This window comes from Narcine bancroftii, chromosome 11 (genome assembly GCF_036971445.1).
Source record: "Narcine bancroftii isolate sNarBan1 chromosome 11, sNarBan1.hap1, whole genome shotgun sequence".
Classification (NCBI taxonomy): Eukaryota; Metazoa; Chordata; class Chondrichthyes; order Torpediniformes; family Narcinidae; genus Narcine; species Narcine bancroftii.
The window spans coordinates 16,368,336-16,374,335 of record NC_091479.1 but is presented as its reverse complement, the minus strand read 5'-3'; positions in this window follow the sequence as shown (position 1 = coordinate 16,374,335).

The window sequence follows — 6,000 nt, the reverse complement described above, 5'->3', positions numbered from 1 at the left end:
CTGAGTTTCTCCAGCGTCATGTTTTAACTTCAACCATGGTGTCTGCAGTTTCCTGTTTTACTTCAATGTCCTCTTGACCTTGTGTCAAAAACAGTCACGTTTTTGTTTCTTCCGCACTTCTCTGCTACTGACAGCTTAAAAAAATTATATTCTGTGAGGTGTTGTTCTGATAAACTTGTACTTCTCACTTTGTTCATTTTAGATTGTTCACAGTGTTTGAGCTACCGAAAGAAAACAAAGACACGCGCCGAGAGCACTTCAGTTTCTTCAAATCTTTATTACTAAATCCTAAGCTGATTTTAGACTACAATATGCAAGCCCTTCCCCATTATACTTATCAACGCCTGGGACTGGTCCCAACTGCCGAAGCGAGGCAACGACCGCACACTTGCAGTAGGTTGTCGGGGCGCCGGTAGCAGCTTCTCCACCTCCCCCGACCGGGACGTTGGGCTGGACTCTAGAAGTTCTTCTTCTTGCTGAGAGACGTTCCCACCCCTCAGAGAGTCTCAAACTTCAGCAGCGGGACCATGGCTTATATTACCCAAAATTGTTTACTCCTAGCCCGTCACCCTGAATAAATGCTTTACTTATCTTCAAGGTCTCCTGACAGTGTGCGACCAACAAAAGGCAACTGCATCTCTGGGCCCCATGGTGGAAATGAGATTATTCACATGTATACATTCTTGCATAAGCTGGTCTAAATCCTCCATTACAGGTGTAAATGCTTTTACTTCAATGTGCTGTGCCCCCCACTCCACCCCAGAATAGGTGAGAGGACTGCATGTGTAAGGGGCGGGGAAGCGTGGAACTCCATCAACGCTCACCAATATTAGGCTTACCAGCCTGACCTTTGTGTCACCACCCCCACCCCCACCAAACCACCTCCTCAACTTTGGGGTGGACAAATGATAGCTGGCACCCTGGGAAGATACGGCAAGGAAGGCAGCTAAACTCTGAGCGGCATTGAGGAAGTTGTGCTGGCCTTGTGGCTGTGGATCGGAGCTCGGTGTGAAAGCTGAAGTGACCGAGGGTTTCACTTCCACAATGTGATCCAACGCTTGAGTCCACATCCTTAATTTGCAAGCAATCTCGGTGGCCAAGCGATCAGAGGCCCCACGTTGTACCTCATTCTGAAATCTTCTCTGACGCTTTGCTGGGTACTATATTCCCTCTGCGGTGATGCGTCTCATTCAGTACTTAAAATTCACTTAAAATCTGGCTGTCTTTTTCTAAATTGGCACGACTAGATTCCTTTATAGTCATGGACGTAAAGTTTGTCAAAGAGATGGTGGCCACACTGATTAGAGAAAGCGAGGGAAAAGAGAGTCTGGCGGTGTCCCGATCGTGTCAGAAGTTCGGATCTGGAGCTCGGGCTGTTGAGGGCATGGACCGGACTATGTGGCGAATCCACGGATGTACGGGGAAGGAGGGGGATTGGGTGGGGACGGGACTTTCTTTTGCTTCTCTTTCTCTAAAAGTAAGAGGTGCTTACCGCCCACGGCAAACCTGCCTGCGTTATGGCGGACGAGAGCAAGTTCTGTGGAATATTGCACTGACTTTATTACATTGGCGATGAAGGAATCTTGAGAGTTTCTTCAGTGGCACCGAGAGCCCGCAGATTTACCTCCTGCGTTCCCGTAACCTCTTCACCCTCACAGCGTCCAGAGACGACAAGGAAAAGTACCAGAGCTTTCAAAACACAGCAGCAACAATTTGCTGTTGTTTAATAAAAAATGAGGTTGACATTAAAACAGGGCAAATTTAGCTACCGAAAGTACAGAGATAAATATAGAAATCTAGAAGATATGGTCAGAGAGGTCTTGTTCTTTTAGAGGAAGCATGTGGCAGCCATTATCAATAGATTAAGTGCTGACTTGACGTGCAACAACATGGTGGTTTTGGGAGATTATAGCAGGATCCAGATTAATGGGGAAAGTGGGCCAGGTGGAATTTTATCCAGGCAGGTGCAATGCGATGCCTCTCCAGTGACTGGATTCTGGACTTCCCAGTGGAAAGTCCACTGTCTTGACCAGGTCAGGAGCAGAATGTCCAACACCATCAAGCTCAGCAGCCACTCTTATGGTCCTGTGGATTGACCCACTGACCCATTTCTCTGCAGCTTTCAGACCTCACTGTTCATGCGACTGACCCACGACTGCATTGCCATATCCAGCTCCCAGTGTCATCACAACCACAGCAATCTCATTGATATGGTGTAAGAGTAACAACCGGATCTCAATATGGACAAGGCCAAGGAGATGATTGAGGCTTTCAGGGGGACCAGGTACAGCCACCTTCACTGCATGTCGACAACTCTGTAACAGAGAGAGTGGGGAGTCCAATTAACTGTGGCCTATTGTGGACCCACAATATCTCCTCACTTGTCAGGATGGTGCCACAGGGAACAATGAGGCAAGCAAGACGACTGGCCTCCGCCATGTCAACCTTCTATAGGAGCTCCATCGAGAGTGTCCTGGCCGGCTGCATCACAGTGTGGTACGGTTGCTGGAGAGAAATGGATCGGAGGTCAATCCACTGGACCATAAGGGTGGCAGAGAGGATCACTGGATTCTCCCTTCCACACCCCCTCCTCAATCTACTGGGATCTGAAGAGGGTGTACAAAATTATCTGTTGGGAAAGAGGTACAGGTGTATCAGAGCCAACATCCCCAGGCCGGAACAATTTCTTCCCACGGGCAACGAGAACGCTGAATGACCAACGGAACTGCTCGCCCTCACCATCTGAGACTCTCATATTTACTAAATAATATTTATTTGTATGGATCAAGTCGCGTTTCTTTGTGGTCCATACCGTAAACCTTGCAGTGTGCAGTGAAAGTGAGGTAGCGTTACTCCAGGCCGCAGAACTGGTCATTTACATGGATAAATTACCTCAGAAACTTTTTTTTAAAAATAACTATCACAATTTCAGGTGTTGATTGTCCTTGATTGTGACCCCAATGCTGAACTGGAAGCAAACAAGTGCTCAAAAACTCTCAAGCGTGCAATGTTCTTGTATTGGCAACTAATTGATGCCATTTAAAATTCAAGGCATTCTTTAGCAACAGTGGAGTGTATACTCTGAATCAAACTTGTTCCTGCAGAAAGTATCTTGGGCAAAAACAGAATGGTTCAAATCCATGGGAAAGATTGAAAGGAAATCCCACTGAACTGGAGTGTGAGATATCCAGATGGAAGCATCCTATTCTCCTGGTTGATATGGCCCTTAAGGCCACTAAACTTGTTCTTGGCCTTAAGGATCCAACGATTTTCATGAATAGGCAAAGTTCATGAATCCATCAGAGATGGATCTCCTCATGTGGCATCTTCTCAATGGGGTCCGATTATTTTGTTAAAGTTGACCCATGCTCTAATAAACTGTCTAACGTTAGCGGGAGTAAGGGGTACAAAGAAATACAAGTAGGCAACGTCATTCGTTCCCTGCACTGAGCCTCACTCAAAGCATATCACCTTTTTATACTTATTCAAGCAAGTGTTTCTAGGAAATGTTGCTTGTTTCACACAACTGGCGATTCGCAGAAGTATGTCCTTAATGTTAGCTGCGGACAAGCTCCTTTGTGCTGAGTTGGCGACCACAGGATGTTCTTTTCCGTATCTTAAGCAGGGTACACATTATTCATGGAGCCATACCATAAACCTTGCAGTGTGCAGTGAAAGTGAGGTAGCATTACTCCAGCTGCAGAGCTGTTTCCCCTAAGGTTATCCTGTTATATCCTTGGTGGCTGTTTCCCCTAAGGTTATCCTGTTATATCCTTGGTGGTTTTAGTCACTAAAATGACACAACACAGAAAAAGTTAAAATACAAAGCGGTTATGTTTTTTTAAAAACAACTTAACTCATTAACATATTCTTTCACGACATGCCTTTGTTGAGATATAAAAAAATAATTGGTTAAAGAATACGTAGAAATCATTTGTAGCTCCTTCCATAATCTCAAACCTGAGGACCACACAATGTGACTAAGAACGTTTGTTACCGGCTCAAAATAAGGGGAGAGTATCTGAACATGACGATCAGTCCACAAAGCAGAAACTCAAATGTCAATCCTTGCAACAAGAGTACCTTGGGGCAGATACAAAGGCTTCCTTCCTTTGGGATGTGCATGTACCAGTAGTTGTGCATTTGTCGGATGCACTCATTAATGTTCAAAACAAAAACCTCAGTATGTGGTTTCTACTTTGTGACATATACCAAGATAGGTTTGGATTCCTGGCACCGGAAAGATCCATCAGGAGGCTAAAACGTGGAAGGCTTCACTTGGCTGAGGGCGTCAAGAAAGCCGTGCCCGCCTTCAAGGGCCCTCGCCACCCAGGCCCTGCCTGCTGCCATCAGGAAAGAGGCATGAAGACAAGCAGCCGTCGGCACAAAGATAAACCAGCTACTTCCCCTCCGCCCTCGGATTCCTGAATGGACCGTGAACAACAGGCACTACCTCACTCTCTCACCTTTGAAATTAAACACAGCCATATTTGCACCTGTAACGCGGCGACAAGACGATGCATCTCATGACAATAAATTCTGATGCTGCATTGGCAAGGGCGCTCCCCTTCCAGGGGAATCTTCAGAAATAGTACTTGGCCTCGTATTTCCCAGCACCCAGAGTCTATTTCTGGCTCAGAAAATATGGCCAAAAGCAAGATAAACTCAAAGGTTCATCAGAAATTGGACATACGGGGGGAGTCACGTGATGGAGTAGTGGCCGGACGGTGAACTCCAGCCCTCTCCAGAAAAGTCAGAAAAAACAAAGCAAAACACAAAGGCACAGAAATAAAAATCAAAGTAAAGTGAATATAAAGGTGGAAAGAAGATGGCGATGAAAAAAGAAAAGTCGAAACCAACGGTAAGAAGAGAGGAAGAGAAGACAACGGAAGATGAAGGAAAAGGCCTTACCTGTTCGAAGAGGCCCGCGGTGGAGAAACCCACTCCCTCAGGTCGGTAGAAAGTGGACTACAAAAATGGCTCGATGAGCAGAGTAAAAGTGCGCAACCGCGCATGCACGAGGAGTCGTGCATGCGCGATGCGCATGAAAAAAAACACACCGACGGGAGGGGGGACCAGCTGGGGAGTCGATCTCCACAGCCGGCAACGACAGCTGCAGAACACCTGCAGCAAGAAGAGACCACAGAAGACAACGAAAACAAGAAAGAAGAGAAGGGCACCAAAGAAACAACAGATGGCCAACCCAGAGGAAGAAGAAGAGGAAGAGGAAGAGAACAGTGAAATAGAAGAAGGGAAAGGCAAGATAAAGGAGGTACTTTCTCTTATTAAAGAATACATGGAGTCATTTAAAGAATGGCAAGCGCAAGAATTTAATGATTTAAGAAGAAGAATAAACAATACAGAAGAGAAAATGAATAAAATAGATATGACCTTAACAGAAATGGGAAAGAGAATGGACAAGATGGAAGAACGAGAAGCAGCAGTAGAAATGGAGGTAGAAGACTTAAAAAAGAAATTAGAGGAATCTAATAAAAAAGCTATAGAGAAACAAGAACTACTAGCTCAAAAAATAGATATAATGGAAAATTATAAGAGAAGAAATAACATAAGATAGTGGGCCTTAAGGAAGATGAAGAAGGCAAAAATATGAGAGAGTTTATAAAAGATTGGATCCCTAGGATCCTAGGATGTCCAGAACTACAGCAAGAAATGGAAATAGAAAGGGCACATAGAGTATTGGCCTCTAAACCACAATCACAACAAAAGCCAAGATCTGTTTTAGTAAAATTCCTAAGATATACTACAAGAGAAAAGGTACTGGAGAAAACAATGGAAAAAGTAAGAGAGGACAATAAGCCACTGGAGTACAAAGGGCAAAAAATCTTCATTTATCCAGATATAAGTTTTGAACTCCTGAAGAAGAGAAAGGAGTTCAATACAGCAAAGGCGATTTTATGGAAGAAAGGGTATAAATTTATACTAAAGCATCCAGCGGTATTGAAAATATTTATTCCAGGACAACAAAACAGACTATTCTCG